This window comes from Pipistrellus hanaki (genome assembly GCF_964339955.1).
Source record: "Pipistrellus hanaki genome assembly, chromosome: 9".
In the NCBI taxonomy this organism is placed as follows: Eukaryota; Metazoa; Chordata; class Mammalia; order Chiroptera; family Vespertilionidae; genus Pipistrellus; species Pipistrellus hanaki.
This window is the reverse complement of record NC_140511.1, coordinates 30,210,448-30,226,525: the sequence shown is the minus strand read 5'-3', so window position 1 is coordinate 30,226,525 and position 16,078 is coordinate 30,210,448.

Genomic DNA, 16,078 nt, shown 5'->3' with positions numbered 1-16,078 from the left:
CTCTACTGGGGATCAAACCTTAATGCTAGCCATGTGCCCTGACCTGGAATCAAATTTTGACCTCTTGGTTCCTGGGTCCAAGCTCAACCAGTGAGTCAGAAGAGCCAGGCTAATTACTATACTTGCAGGGTTATAGAATATTAAAATTCTATGTGACAGAATCACAAATCCAGGAAACAGTAATACAAGTGATTGTTGGACTAGTCCCTGTAAGGGATAGCACCATGTAACAGCACTACAGGAGTGCAGCCTCTTTCAGAATTATTTGATTTTTGCTGAAAAGTTAATTTCTTCCTCTATATGCTTCCATAGGTGACATTCAACATGTTGAGGAATGTCTGAGATAATTATCCCAGAATTAATTTTGAAATCATTTGCTGGCCAATGACCCTTACATTCCTTTACAATCCTATACATTGAGTAAGAAGGCAGGTACTTCACCTCTTTCTAGTGTGGCTTTGATGGATTTGTTCTCAATAATTTTAAAAAATGAGATTTATTTTATATGGCTCAGTGGTTGAGCATCAATCTATGAAGCAAGAGGTCAGGATTCAATTACTGGTCAGGCCCATGATAAGGTTGTGAGCTGGATCCCCATTGCGGGACTTGCAGGAGGTAGCCAATCATCATTGATGTTTCTCTCTCCCACTCTCTCTCCATTCCTCTCTGAAGTAAATAAAAGTATATTTTAAAATAATTATCTATAGCATCTATAATAGGGTGACTATAATTAATAATACTGTAGTGCGTATTTGAAAGTTTCAAGACTATTACTTACTGCAAAACACATTTACATTTTGTTAGAGTGTATACCTCAACTCTTTCTTTCTTTCTTTTTTTTCTTTATTCCCTTCCTTCCTTCCTTTTTCCTTCCTTCCTTTCTGCCTTCCTTTCTTCCTTCATTTCTTTCTTTCAACATAAATGATGGGAGAGAATTATTGATCACATGTCTCCTGCTAGAAACCTTGACATGTGCCCTTGGCCAGAATGGAACCGGGGACCCTTCAATCCCCAGGCCAACACTCTATCCACTCAGACAAACAGTCAGGGGCCCAAACGTTGTTGCCAGTCCAGGACCCGGCAAGCAGAAATCTCCCCAGGGATCCTTAGCTCTGCAGCAGAGCCTGAAGAGGCTCCAGCCAAGACCACTGCACCTGCCAGCCATGAGCCAGGCTTCTGGCTGAGTGGTGCTCCCCCTGTGGGAGTGCACTGACCACAGGAGGCTGCTCCTACTTTGAGCATCTGCCCCCCTAGTGGTCAGTGCATGTCATAGCGACTAGTCATTACACAAATTCAAGTTTTAGTATATAGCATATATGCCAGCCAACAGAGACCAGTGTCCAGACTTCTAATAAATTTGATTCTTGGACAGGGATAGAAGTAGGCTAAAGTCCTATCGTCTTGCAGTCAAATATCCACATTAATTTTGGACTCTCCCCAAATTTCTTCATTCTTATCTGTGAGGCAATGTTTCCAGGATCCCAGGTTTACCAAATTCCAGGGATTTTCAGGTTCCTTATAGAAAATGATATAAAATATTGCATATAGTTAGCTTGCTTCATTCATGCATTTTCAAGCAATGATTAAAATTGTCTCTGATCCACCATAGGTGGATAGGATATCTGCAGATACAGATGGTCAACTGTATATATTTGTTAAAAAGTATCAGAGTACTAGTGGACCCTTACAGTTCAAACCTATGTTGGTTAAGGCCCACTGTGTATGCAGTAATCAGGTCTTGATAGCTATTCCCAGTTCAACTTTGAAGATTTGATAAAATTTTCCGTATCAGCGTATAAGACAATACTACACTAAGTTTTGTTGTGGGGTAGAACCCTGGGTTTAAAATTAGACCACCGGAGGCTGATGATTTATTTAAAAAAGCAGGCAAAGATTTATTGAAATATCTGGCCAGGACAGCCGCAAGAGCACCACATGCAGGCGGATTCCACACGACTGCACTGCTTCAGGGGCAGGTAGTTCTTTTTAAAGGTTCTGAGAAGGAAAACCCCTATTTTGCAACAAACTGTTGTTTGGAATTTTCTTCTGTTCTTCCTAGACAAAATACTGCTGTCTGACCTTGTAGGCCAGAGACCAGATATGCCCACAATCTCAATACCATGCCAGGTGCACTTTTTCAATTGGATAGAACTGTATTCTTTTCAAGGCCAGCATTGAGATAACCACTAAGTGCACAAGTGCACATAGGGCTGGCTCTTTAATAAAAAAAAAAAAAAAAAAAAAAAAAAAAAAGAAGTTCTGCCTGTAACCTTGTTTAGAATTTGAATTCATCCTCCCCAAGCCCATCGCGTGATGGGCTTGGAAAGCAAGTCTTTCCAAACTCTCCCCCTGCACAGTCCAACCCAGCGTTTTTCAACTGCTGTTCCTCGGCACACTAGTGTGCCGCGAGATGTTGCCTGGTGTGCCGTGGGTGCAGACAAGACAAGAATTTTATAATTTTTCACTATTTTGTTTACTTAATATTTCATAATAAAGTAATTATAAAATACTTTCTTTGTGTTTATTTGATTCCTATTCAAGAGAATTACTTTATATATAGTCAATATAGGCACAGAGTTAAATTTTTTAACATTTTCTAATGGTGGTGTGCCTCGTGATTTTTTTCATGAAACAAGTGTGCCTTTGCCCAAAAAAGGTTGAAAAACACTGGTCCAACAACTCGGGAACTCTGCAACAGTTCAAACCACAGGAAATTTCCTTTGTTCTAAATTCTAAATCCTAAAGACTATATTCTAAAAACTGGGGTCAGCCCACAGGGTCGTTCCCAGTCACATCCTGCTGGATATTAGAATGTGGCCCTATCTTGCAGAAGCAGAACTCAGTGGTTAATCTCCAAAGGTTATGGTCCCAGGCACAGAAAAATTGCCTTAGCAGGTTTAAAATTCAAACAGCAGTTTTTACCAAAGTATAGTTGCCACTATGTTTCATTCCCCACTGGTTTTATGTGCATGAGTTAAATCATTGACTCATCCTACTTCCTTTAAGGGCATTCTTTATTCTGTTCTTGCTCTCCAGTCCCATAGCACATTTAATCTTACTTAGCCTTGGACTTTCTCACTGGCTAGCAAAAAAAAAAAAAAAAAAAAAAAAAGTTCTTACAGTTATCAAAACCCCTAGTACCACAGTTCCCATTAGTATTGCCCTCACTGAAGTCCAATTCCCCCTCCTGTAGGCATCAAGTCTCCTCCTGGCGTGTGTGGAGCCCAGGCTATGGATCTCATGGGTGAAGTTGCTGGTTGCCAGGATTCAGGCCATTTTCTGTGCAGGAGCTGGGAGTGCTGTCCACTTCAACAGCCATGGGCATGCTCAGGGTAACAGTGTGGCATCCATTTCAGGTTGGAGTGAGTCATAAATGTGAACAAAAGCTTAATGCAGAAACAAAGAGTTTATGGTGGATGAGGCCATACATAAAGCTCACTGGTAAACCTAAACCTAGAGAGTTAATCAGTTTGATGCTTCTCCTCAAGGAACTTCAATTACCTAATCCTGTAGGCCCTCAGCACTCAAAAGGGATTCTGCTTCTCTACCCAGATGGTCCAAATTCAGGAAGGGGTGGAGACAGAGAGAGAAAGAAAGGCTGCCCTTCCCATCTGAGCTGAGTTTCCCTTCTGAGAAGGGATCCTTTCAGAAATTAACATCCACACTGACCTCACCTAGCAGGTGAATCAGAATCCCCACAGAGATTCCTGACTCAGTGCATCTGGGGCTGGAGAGCTGGCAGAACTAGCAAATTATAAGCTGCTGCTGGTGCTGGTCCCAGGACCACACTTTGAAAATCTCAAATTTAACTCAATGTGCCTTAAAGATGATACGTTAGGTTCTATGGGAATGGACAGGAGAGAAAAAAACACCATTCAACAGGACAAGGATGGAAGTCCAGGTTGTGGACTTGCTGCTGCTATAGCTTCCTGCAGTCTGTATGGGGAGAAGGAAATGTAGCTTTGCAGCCCTTTGGCCCATCCAGCTATGTCCTGGGGAGGCCAGCAGGATGGCTGCTATGCAGCGCCCTTGGATCTCAGAGCTCAGGACATGAAGCAACAGGGTCCAGGCCTGATGTGTGCAGGTCCAGGCAGCCCCTCCCTTGGACCCTTCCCTTCCCTGTGCCATCCGCACAGCCAGCTGATGATCAGAAAATGTATCCTCACTGCAAGGCTTTTCAAAGTGTGGTTCTGAGAACCCTGTGAGTCTGTGAAGTCAAAATGATTTTTACATTATTTTCCCTCTGGATTTCTTGGTGGTTTGATAAATGTTAATTCAAATTATTTTTAAAATATATATATTTTAAATTTGTCAGTTTCTTTTCTAACGTGGCATAGCATGACATAACCTCCTAAAAAGGAGGCTGGTTGCCCATGGAACAAATCTACAGGGCGGAGCCTGCGGGAGGCTGTGGGGGAGGGGAAGGAGGGGCCGCGATGGGCGTGGCGAGGCCCAGGCAGTGGCTGCAGTGCTGCCAGGGCCCTGTCCAGCGGCTCTGGGACAGGCTGGCTTCCGTGGTAGGGGGCGGCGAGCTGAGTGCTCCGGGCAGCGGGCAGAGAGCATGGCGGGCTTGGCCTCCAGGGGCCGGCGCCCTGGCTCAGCGGGCTGCTTGGGCTGGTGCTGGGCTTAGTGCTGGCCTTGAGCCTGGTCCTACCCCAGCCTCCGAGCTGGAGCGAGCGGGCCCGCGGTGCAGTGCCAGCCCCCAGGGCTGCTGGCCGGGCAGGCAGCGGCGGCGGTGGCGGTTGCGCAGGCGGGCACCGTGCGGAGCGCTGCGCGCTGGGCGCAGCCTGGGCCCCAGGGCTTGGCTCCAGAGAGCGGACCAAGCGACCTTAACTTTCTCTCCGTGGGAGTGATGACGACCCAGGAATTCCTGCAGACCCGCGCCATGGCCTTCTACAGGACATGGTCCAAGCCGATCCCAGGGAAGGTGGAGTTCTTCTCCAGAGAGAGCTCTGACACGCCCCTCCGGATCCCCGTCCTGCTGCTGAGGGGCATGGAGGACTTGTACCCGCCTCAGAAGAAGGCCTTCATGATGCTCCAGTGCATGCACGGCCACCGCTTAGACCAGGGCGAGTGGTTCATGTGGGCAGACTACGACGTGGACTTTGAGGGGGACCGGATGGAGAGCTTCCCGCCCAGCCTCAGCAGCAGAGAGCCCCTGTCCCTGGGCCAGTCAGGCTGGGCGCCTTGGAGGGGATGGGCCAGCTGGCCCTGGATCCCGGCGAGAACTTCTGCATGCCCCCCTCCCCCGCGTGATCCTGAATCGCGAGGAGCTGTGCCGCATGGCCCCCCACATCGGCGGGTGCCTGTGGGAGATGCACACGACCCACGAGGACAGGGAGGTGGCCGCTGCCTTCGGCAGTTCGCGAGCTGCAGGGCGTCTGGTCCAGGGGATGCAGCTGCTGTTCTAGGAGAACAAGAAGGGCTACATCCGCGACCTGTAGGACAGCAAGGTCCACCACGCCATCGCGCTGCACCCCAACAAGAGCTTGTTGTGCTTTGTCAATTCTGGAACCCACAGACCACCAGGAAGCGGAGTCCGAGGCAAATGCAGAAAGTCTTTATTAAGCTAACTCCGGTTAGGGTCCCAGCCTGGGCACCAGCGCAGTGGCACTCTCCCTTTCCAAACTCGGACCCCACACTAAGTTTCTTTCTCAGTTTTATACTCTAGCCCAGCTATGCAAGCAAGCACCCTTTGCCTCCCCTCTCCCCGTTCCCTTGCATAAGTCCTCTTTCCCCTTTAAGGCATCTCTGGAGTGGTCATCTCTGGTAATTACAGGTTAGGCTGCTCTGTTCCTGGGAGGTGCATTCCGCAGTGGTCAGGTTGCTCTTCATAAGATGAGTATCACCAGATGTTGTACCTGCAGGATGAAACCCTCCCTCGGGACCTAGCCCTGCTTTAATGTTTGTCATAAAATATTACATTCTGGCTTTACTCAACCTTACATTTATTGCTGCATTCTGTTTTTTCTCAACCTTATAAGCTGCCCCACCAGGACCGGCTGCACAGCTAAGTGGTGAGGCCACTTAGTCCCCTGCGCCCCCGCCCGCTGCAGCTGCATCAGAGATCAGGCTCCTGGGCCGCCAAGGGGGGTGGGGCGGCGGGGGCGCCCGCAAGGAGGACCCGCAGCTGGGCGTGCCCCCTCCTTCACCAGCGGAGGGAGGAGGTCCTGGAGAAGGACTTCCTGATGGGCTGGCACCTGTGCTCCTCCGCCTAAGGCCACCCCCCGTGGCAGGGCATGGGTGGGCCCAGCGGGAGGCGCTGGAGGAGGTGGTCCTGCTGGTCATCAATGCCAACGCTGGGCCCGCTGCCGCGGCTTCCACTTCCAGGAGGTCCAGCGCGGCTATCGGCGCTGGAACCCCACCTTTGGCACAGAGTGCATCCCGGACCCGCTGCTGCTGCACCAGCGGCACAAGGGCAAAGAGGTGGCGGTGCAGGGCGGAGGCTTGCCTGCCTGCAGCAGACCTTCAGCCAGAGCCAGTTCTCCCAGCACGAGGCGCTGCCCGCCGGGTGAACCTGGAGGCAGGGCCGCTGTCCTTCCTGCCCAGCTCGCTCCGGAGGCCGGTCCCATTCCCGCTGCTGTCCCGCTGCGGCTGCGGTGGAGGCAATGTGGTCCCCCCAGGCCCCAGGAGCCCCGGGAGGCCAAGATCCACATCCTGATCCCGCTGTGGGGACCCTTAGACATGTTCGCCCGGTTCAGGGGCCACTTGGAGAAGACGTGCCCAGGGCCCGGCCAGGATGTCTGGCCGGTGCTGCTCCTCTTCCACTCGGACTGGAACCCGGATAAGCCCCGCAGGGGGAGCTGATGCGGGACTCCCGGGCAGGCACCCGCGGGCGCTCACGCAGATGCTGCCCGGGTCCTGCGAGTTCCCGGGCGCTGGCCCTGGAGGCGGGGGCCTAAAGGTTCGGCAAAGACTCGCTGTTCCTCTTCTGCTACTGGACCGCGTGCTCACCGCCCACTCCCTGCAGCGCCGCCGCCGCGCCAAAGCCCTGCGGGGCCTGCAGGGCTGCTCCCCCATCCTCTCCAGCCAGTAGGACCCGCAGGTCGTGTATGGCGGCGGCTGCAAGGCCCCAGGGGACGGCCCCTTTGCCCTCATGCGCAAGGCAGGGCTCCCCTGTGCACCCTATGAATGAATGAGAACCCACCCCCTTCTCGGCAAAGTATTATTGTCACAAAACGTTGTTCTGTTCGCTGTTTTTGATGTAACTGTCCCCACCGCACAGCATCTACCTGTCTGTCTCTGCCGGGCCGCAGTGTGGGAAGCCACCCTGGATCCAGGTCAATGGAGGAGTAAGGAAACTTGATGATCATCTTCCCTAGAAGTGCCCTCCCCCGCGCCCTCCTTCTCCCTGCGGTCCAGTGGGGTGTCCAAGCAGAGGGAGCCAGGGAGAGGCCATGAGAGAACAGGACCTTCCTTGTGGTTCCTGTGGCCTCTTGGGATCTGGAGTTAAAAATCCAAGAAGGATCTGGCGTTTCCTCTCTCCCTGGCCCTTCTCCTAAAAGAATAAAATATAATTTTTTTTTTCTTTTCACCCTTAACACCAAACATAATAATAAAAATAAAATAAAATAAAATAAAAATAACCCCATGAACAAAAATGTTTTGGGGTCCCATAGTATTTCTCCAGCCTAACTGAGGTAAAATGTACATATTCTAAAATTCACCCCCTTAATATGTACAGTACTGACTTCCAGTGGTGACAACTGAAATGTTTCCGCACCTCAATAAATGCCATTAGTAAGGGGACATAATCACCCAGCTGAAACTACTGCTTATTTATGGGGGTGCGGGTGGGGGGGAATAAAAATGAGAGATGGATGCACTAGTTACATGGGGAAAAAATAAAAATGAGAGGTGGATAAGATTCTTAAAGTAATTTAGATATCTAACTGGTTGTGAAAAATTTTATAATCCAGAATATATAAGGTAATAAATAAGATAGTAGAAAACTTGCTTATGCACTTCAAATAATTAAAAATTAAAATGCCCTATGACACAGCAATTAAACTTCTGGGAATAAAACTGAAGAGGCCTACTACACCAATTGGAAAGAATATATGCACCCATATGTTCATTGTAGTTATTTACAATAGTGAAGATTTGGAAGAAGCTCAGCCCAGGTGCCCATCAGCAGTTGAGTGGATAAGAAAGGGGTGGTGCAGCCCTGGTGGGTGTGACTCAGTTAAGCATTGTCCTGGCCACTAATTGGATTCAGGTTCAATTCCCAGTCAGGGCACTTGCATAGCTTTCTAGCTGAACCACAATAGGAGGAATGTAGAATTCATGGGTCATTCTCACTTTGATCTCTCTCTCTCTCTCTCTTCTCTCTCTCTCTCTCTCTCTCTCTCTCTCTCTCTCTCTCTCTCTCTCTCTCTCTCTCTCTCATTCTCCTTATAAAACAATAATAAATCCTGTGTTACATTTACACAATGGAATACCACTAAGTTTGTAAAACAAGTAAGCCCTACCTTTTGGGACAGTATGGATGTTACCTGAAGATTATTCTGCAGGAAATAAAGCCAGTCAGAGAAAAACAAGTACCATGTGATTTCACTTATGAAAGTGAACAAATTAGAGTCCTCATGGAAACTAACAAAGTGGAGAAAGACTCATGGATACAGATAACAGATTGACAGTTGTCAGAGGGGAGAGGGGTGAATGAGAAGGATAAAAGGATTAAGCACAGAAAAAAAAGAAAGATTCATGGGCACAGACAGTATTATGGTGATTGCCAGAGTAAAGTGGTAGGGGAGGTAGAAGAAGGTAAAGGGAGGATGCATAGTGATGGAAAGAGACTTGACTTTGAGTAGTGAACACACAGTACAATATACTAGTACACACAATGCATTATAGAATTGTATAGCTGAAACCTACATTTATTAATCAACATACCCAAATAAATTCAGTCAAAAAATAAAAACAAAATAAACTAAAAATACAGGTAAATTAGTCCTGCAACTCTTTATCTAGGAAAAAAATACACATTTTGATGTATACAGAATTACAGAGAGGTGTTTAAAGAGAAAGTTAGAGCATGGCCTGCATTGCTCAGCAGTTGAGCCTTGACCTATGAACCAGGAAGTCAGAATTTGATTTCCAGTCAGGGCACAAGCCTAGGTTGCAGACTGGATCCCCAGGAGAGGGCTTGCAGAGGGTAGCCCATCAATGAATCCCTCTCATCATTGATCTTTCTATCTCTCTCCCACTAGTCTCTCTTCCTCTCAGAAATCAAAGTACATCTAAAATTTATTTATTTATTTATTTATTTATTTATTTTAAAAAATATTTTATTGATTTTTTTTTATTACAGAGAGGAAGGGAGAGAGAGAGCTAGAAACATCGATGAGAGAGAAACATCTACCAGTTGCCTCTTGCACACCCCCTACCGGGGATGTGCCCACAACCAAGGTACATGCCCTTGACCAGAATCAAACCCGGGATCTTTAGGTCCGCAGACTGACACTCTATCCACTGGGCCAAACCGGTTTCGGCCATATAATTTTTTTTAAATGGATGTTAGGGAAAAATAGCTTGTACAGTTTGTTCTCACCTGGTGTTTGAAGAATGATGCTATTAAAGATTTATTTTAAAAGGGTGGTCAGATTCTTCAGGTCCTTTGCTTAGGCTGTTTCCTTCTCCACTGTAGCTCTCTAGGAACTGTGTAAATATTCCAACCATGGCTACAAAATTTTCATGATCATCCTTTTTTGATTCTTTTTTTAAAAAAATATATTTTATTGATTTTTTACAGAGAGGAAGGGAGAGAGATAGAGAGATAGAAATGTCAATGAGAGAGAATCATCGACCAGCTGCCTCTTGCACACCCCCCTACCGGGGATGTGCCCACAACCAAGGTACATACCCTTGACCGACATGCCCAATTGAACCTGGGACCCTTCAGTCCTCAGACCGACGCTCTACCACTGACCCAATCCGGTCTCAGCCCCTTTTTGATTCTTGAAGGCTGCTTCCTTTTCCTAAATGTGATTTCTCTTCTTCAGAGGATTAGGCTAACACACAAAGTGTTACTGGTGGGTGTTTCCCAGACCTCTTTGGAGATTAGGTGAGGTGAAAAAGAATTCCAAGTGGTAGGGGATAAACAGAGTGGTCCTGGCTGGTTTGGCTCAGTGGATAGAGCATCAGTCTCAGACTAAAGGATCCCAGCCAAGGTTGAGGTCCATGCAGGTAACAACCAATAAATGTGTCTCTCTCACACAGATGTCTCTCTCTCTATCTCTTCTTCTCCCTTCTACTCTCTTTATTTTTTTTAAATATATTTTATTGATATTTTACAGAGAGGAGGACAGAGGGATAGAGAGAAACATCAATGAGAGAGAATCATCGATCAGCTGCCTCTTGCACATTCCCTCTTGGGGATGCGCCCGCAACCAAGGTACATGCCCTTGACAGGAATCGAACTCAGGACCTTTCAGTCCTCAGGCAGACGCTCTATTCACTGAGCCAAACCAGTTTCGGCATCCTTCTACTCTCTTTAAAAATCAATAGAAAACTATGCTCAGATGACGATTAACAAGGGGAGGGAGGGGGAGGAAACACAGAGTGAATGAATAATTTTTTTCTGAAGACTGGATTAAAGGAAACAATTGTTACTGATTTCATTTCCTCATCATAATTACATGTCTTTCCTCTCCAACTTTCCTTAAACTTGCTGCATATCTTGTCTTAAAGATATTTGCTGATTTTCTTGACTATAAAAATGATGACTTTAAGATACTGCTTTACAACAAGGGAATGCATGGATTTCAGAGCCCCCAAAGTTTAAAATATTTAGAATTCTCAAAGACCAATCTGTATCAAGTGACAAGAGTGATGGGACAAATAAGTGTTAAAATATTTCCTTCAAAATGACAAAAACTGCCCTTGCCTGTGTTTCTCAGTGGTTAGAACATTGGCCCTGGAAGGGTCTCAGTTTCAATTTCTGGTCAAGGGCATATAGCTGGGTTGTGGTATCAATCCCAGCCCATTCAGTCTGGGGAGGTGCAGGAGACAACCAACCCATGACTCTCTCCTCTCTCTCTCTCTCTCTCTCTCTCTCTCTCTCTCTCTCTCTCTCTCTCTGTCTCTCTCTCTCTCTCTCTTTTTTTCCCTCTCTCTCCTTCTCTCTCTCTCTCTCTCTCTCTCTCTCTCTCTCTCTCTCTCTCTCTCTCTCTTCTCTGTCTCTCTCTCTCTCTTTTCTCTCTCTCTCTCTCTCTCTCTCTCTCTCTCTCTCTCTCTCTCTCTCTCTCTCTCTCTCTCTCATATTCCTGCCATTTCTTACTCCATCCCTCTCCTCCACCTTCCAATCTCTCTAATATTCAATGGAAAAATTATCCTCAGATCAGGAAACAAAACAAAAAAGGCAAATCTGTCAAAGAAAGCACTCCTCCATGACATTAGATTTAAACAAACCTCATGGAACATACTTCCAAGTTTTTAAAGACATTTGCTAAAATCAATAATGGGTAAAATAATCCTTTCTTTAGTTTTGTAATTTAAAAATAAAAGTTGAGCCCAACTGGTGTGGCTCAGTAGTTGAGGAGAGTAGTTGGGGGGACAATATGCACAAGGATGTTGCTGGTTCCACTGCTGGTCAGGGCACTTGTCCAGGTGGCAGACTCACTACCCAGCTGGGGACATTCAGGAGGTAGACATTTGAGGTTTCTCTCTCATCAATGTTTCTATCTCTGCTTGTGAATTAAAAGTATGCCTTTTCTAATTCATTCAGCATCTCATGTTTTGAAAGCCATGTCTCCTTGCATGGGATACAGAGATGAACAATATAATTTCTGACTTCATAACTCTCAGAATCTAGCAGCAAAGATTACCAATGTAATCAGTGAGAGGAAGCATTATTTGGTCACAAAAAGCACAAACATTGGAATTGGGCAAATATACATTAAAATTCTGAAGTTGCTATTATAATAAGAACACATTGGTTAAAATAATTTCCTCTTTATCATCTCTTTCCCCCACTTACTAGTATACATTCCAAAAATGCTAATAAAATTACAGTGATGTATGATAACAGTAGAGGTTATCTTCATATTTATACAACATTTGGCTCACTGGAGATTTAAAAATAATGTTAGGTTGATTCTATTGGAGACATCTGTTATATTATACTGTTAGAGAGCCCACTTTAACTTAAATTATATGTAATGTATTTTTAATTATGTGCTTATGTACATACTTAACTAAACGTCATTATTCATTACACATTTTCTTTATTACCAGAGGCCTGGTGCACAAAATTCCTGTATGGGGGATGTGTCCCTCAGCCCAGCCTGCACCTTCTCCAATCTGGGACCCCTCCAGGGGTGTTCAACTGCCCTGTAGGATCAGGCCTAAATGGGCAGTTGGACATCTGCCTCACAATCCAGGATTGCTGGCTCCCAACTACTTACATGCCTACATTCCTGATTGCCAATAATGCTTCTGCCTGCCAGCCTGATAAGCCCCTAAATACTCCTCTGCCAGCTTGATTGATGCCTAACTGCTCCTCTGCCAGACTGATTGCCCTATCTGCCCTCCCCTGCAGGCTAGGTCCCTCCATCCCCCAACTGCTCTCCCCTGCTGGCCTGAGTCCCCCCAACTGCTCTTCATCGCAGGCACGATTGCCCCCAACTTCAATCCTCTTCCAGCCTGGCCACCCCTCAGTGCCCTTCCCTACAGGCTTGATTGCCCCCAACTGCCCTCTCTTGTAGGCCTGGTACCTACCAACTGCCATCCCCTGCTGGCCATCTTGTGGCAACCATCTTGTGTACACATGGGGGCAGCCATCTTTGATCACATGGGAAAATCCAGCTTGTGTGTTGGAGTCATGGTCAATTTCCATATTACTCTTTTATTAGGTAGGATAGAGGCCTAGTGCATGGGTGGGGGTCAGCTGGTTTTCCCTCAAGAATGTCCCAGACCACGATGGGGATTCCCTTGGGACATGGGGCGGCCTGGGCAAGGGCCCTGTGGTGGTTTGCAGGCCAGCCAGGCCCTCAGCAAACCAAGCAGAGGCCCTGCTATCTGGGATTTATTTCTCTTGAATTGACATAAATTTAATTGAAACATTACAGCCTTGAGCTATGGACTAGGCTGGCCAGCGTGGGCAGAAAGCTAGGCTTCCTCCATTTCTAGGGAATCCCAAGCCTCCTGCTTGCTCCATGGCCACAGCCATTTTTGTTGGGATTTATTTATCTTCTATAATTGAAACTTTGTAGCCTTGAGAGAGGCCTGGGATGGCCAGGGTGTGTAGGAAGCTTAGCTTTCTCCTTTGCCTGGGAAACCCAAACCTTCTGCTGGCTCTGTGGCCGCAGCTATCTTAATTGTGTAAATTTGCATACTCTCCCTTGATTGGCTGGTGGGTGAGGCTTGTGGGTGTAGTGGAGGTATGGTCAATTTGCATATTACTCTTTTATTAGATAGGATATTCTGTGGCTCTTCCTTAATGTCTGAAGTACTAGTAGGTGAAAGAATACATGGGTGATTATAAATAAAAAGCTTTTACCATATTTTAATTTTGGTGGTTTTTACAGGGTTCTATTATTACTAGAACCTTTTTCCTTAAAGATTTTATTATGCTTAATTTATAATGCACAAACTGTACTTCTATAAAAACACACACAAATAAACAGTATACATAAAAAGCTTTCAACTTTCTTGTCACTGGTGGTATTTAATTCATGTTTTGGTCAAGTGTTTAGGGCAAAGTCATTAATCTATAAAAAGCACTTTCTTATTAGATTTCTAAAAACGGTAATTTTATTGTACAAAAACGAAATAACAAAAATAATTGAGTGTGCCAATCAGAATCAGTTTTTTTGTTTTGTTTTGTTTGTTTGTTTATTTTAATATATTTTATTGACTTTTTACAGAGAGGAAGAGAGAGGGATAGAGAGTTATAAACATTGATGAGAGAGAATCATTGATCAGCTGCCTCCTGCACACCCCCTACTGCGGATGTGGCTATACCCAAGGTACATGACCTTGACCGGAATTGAACCTGAGACCTCTCAGTTCTTAGGCCAATGCTCCAGCTACTGAGCCAAACCGGTTTCATCCAGTATCAGTTTTTAACTGAAAGTTGATTGTTTTACTATTTGTATACACCAACACAGACATCATGGATGTCCACATCCACACACAACCTATCAGTAACTTGAGGCCTTTTTCAGTAATCAGGTCTACCTCTGGCTAGGACAATAAAACCCTTAGCTACCACCCAGTAGCAGGTGACAGTGCTGAGAAGAAAGAGACACAAACCCGGGTTGACCCCTGGAGAATTTCCTGTGGTGGTTTTGCAGCCAAGAGCCATAGCTCCATGCCACCCAGAGACAGGAGTGGGAGGTGCCCAGTTGTTTGATGCTGGCCCCTCCCACTGCAGAACCCAGCAAAGGGACCTGAGCTTCATTTCTTTGTGGAGTTGCTGGTAGAGCTGTGGTCTAAAGGGTATAGGGGTCACCCTGAGGACAATCTGATTGAAATTCCACTCCTCCTCTGAACCCAAACATCCCACCATTACCACCAAGAGTTTTGGTACTTTTTCTCCTCCTGGTGCCTGCCTCTCCCAGGCTGCTGGAGATCCATTCCCTACACCATCCCTGGCTGTGGCCAAGCTATCCTGTCTGATGAGTTCTTCTGGTCACTATGACTACAATCTCGATGGTCCTTAAGGGTCGTTACTGTTCCCTTAGAAATGAAAGATGCCTATAAATGGAGCTGTGCTGGCTACTGATCTTGGGAGCTGCAGGAGCCCTGTAAGCCTCTCTCCCCTTCCCTGGGACTGAGCTGTGTCCACCTCACCACACTTCTCACACAGTGGGTGGTTTAGGAAAGCTGCAGAGACCCCAGTCAGCCAGCCAAGGTAGGACCATCTCTGCCTGTATCAGAATAGCCCAGTGGTAACTTCAAAACCTTGTATCCACATATTATCTAACCCAACAACATGGTCTGCTGCAATTTTAACAATATAATTTTTCACAAACACGGGTATTCACAAAAGGATGCATTCTGTAGCATTTTTTTGTAGCTGAGTAAATAAATAGAAAATAACTTAAATGTTCTAAAATCTGGAGTATCATTTCACAAAATATACCACATATTATTAACCCAAGATAGGAATACTAGTACATTCTGTATTAACTGATTTTGTCCATGATATTTTGTATGTTTTTAATTAATATGTTTTATTAATATTCTAAAGCAAATTATTTCATATGACAAGCCAAACCAGTGCCACATAATTCACAATACTGAATGACATTAAATTAAAAATAAAAACTCACTTATGTCATTCAGGTTCACAGGGTGTGAGTGACCTTTATACACTGTTCCTACGACAGTTTATATTTTCTTTACACAAATATTCAGCCCCACAATATGGAAGCAGTTATATGTAAGCTATGTAGATATGAAAGTAATTGAGTTGATAATGCCTATAATGATAATTCATTTTTAGTGTGGACTGTCTCTCCTTTATTCTCTAAAACATCTTGGAATAGTCCTTGCCACACACATACATTTAAAATCCAACTTCTAAATTATATACACATGTATATGCACACACATTTTTTAAATTATTGAAACTTATTAATTGGTCTGTTTGGTGACTTTGGCCATAGTTACCATATTATGTGTTTCAATGGATGAATATGGGATATTCCCATTTGCAGGACTCATAATTCTTTCTTTTGCTTCTTACAATAGTGTTTAAAACTTTATACACACAGAATTACATGACATTTTCTCTTAGATTTATTTTCATGAATTTCAGTTTCTGATCCTATAAATTGGACTTTAAATTTCCTTTCCTATTTTTTTTGTTATAGTTTAGAGGAAATTCACTGATCTCATTTCTTCCTACCTGCATGAATTATAAATTTCAGGAAAATTTCTAATCATGCAATCAGACTGGGCTCACATTATTAATTATAATAGTTTTCTTTCCACTTTTCTCTTAGAAGATTTCTTCTTTCATCTGTCTAATCGCATTGAATAGTAATCAATAATAGTGCTGAGAATGCAGTATGTGGTAATAGCAGATATTATGATTTTTTCTAAATATATTTTTATTGATTTCAGAGAA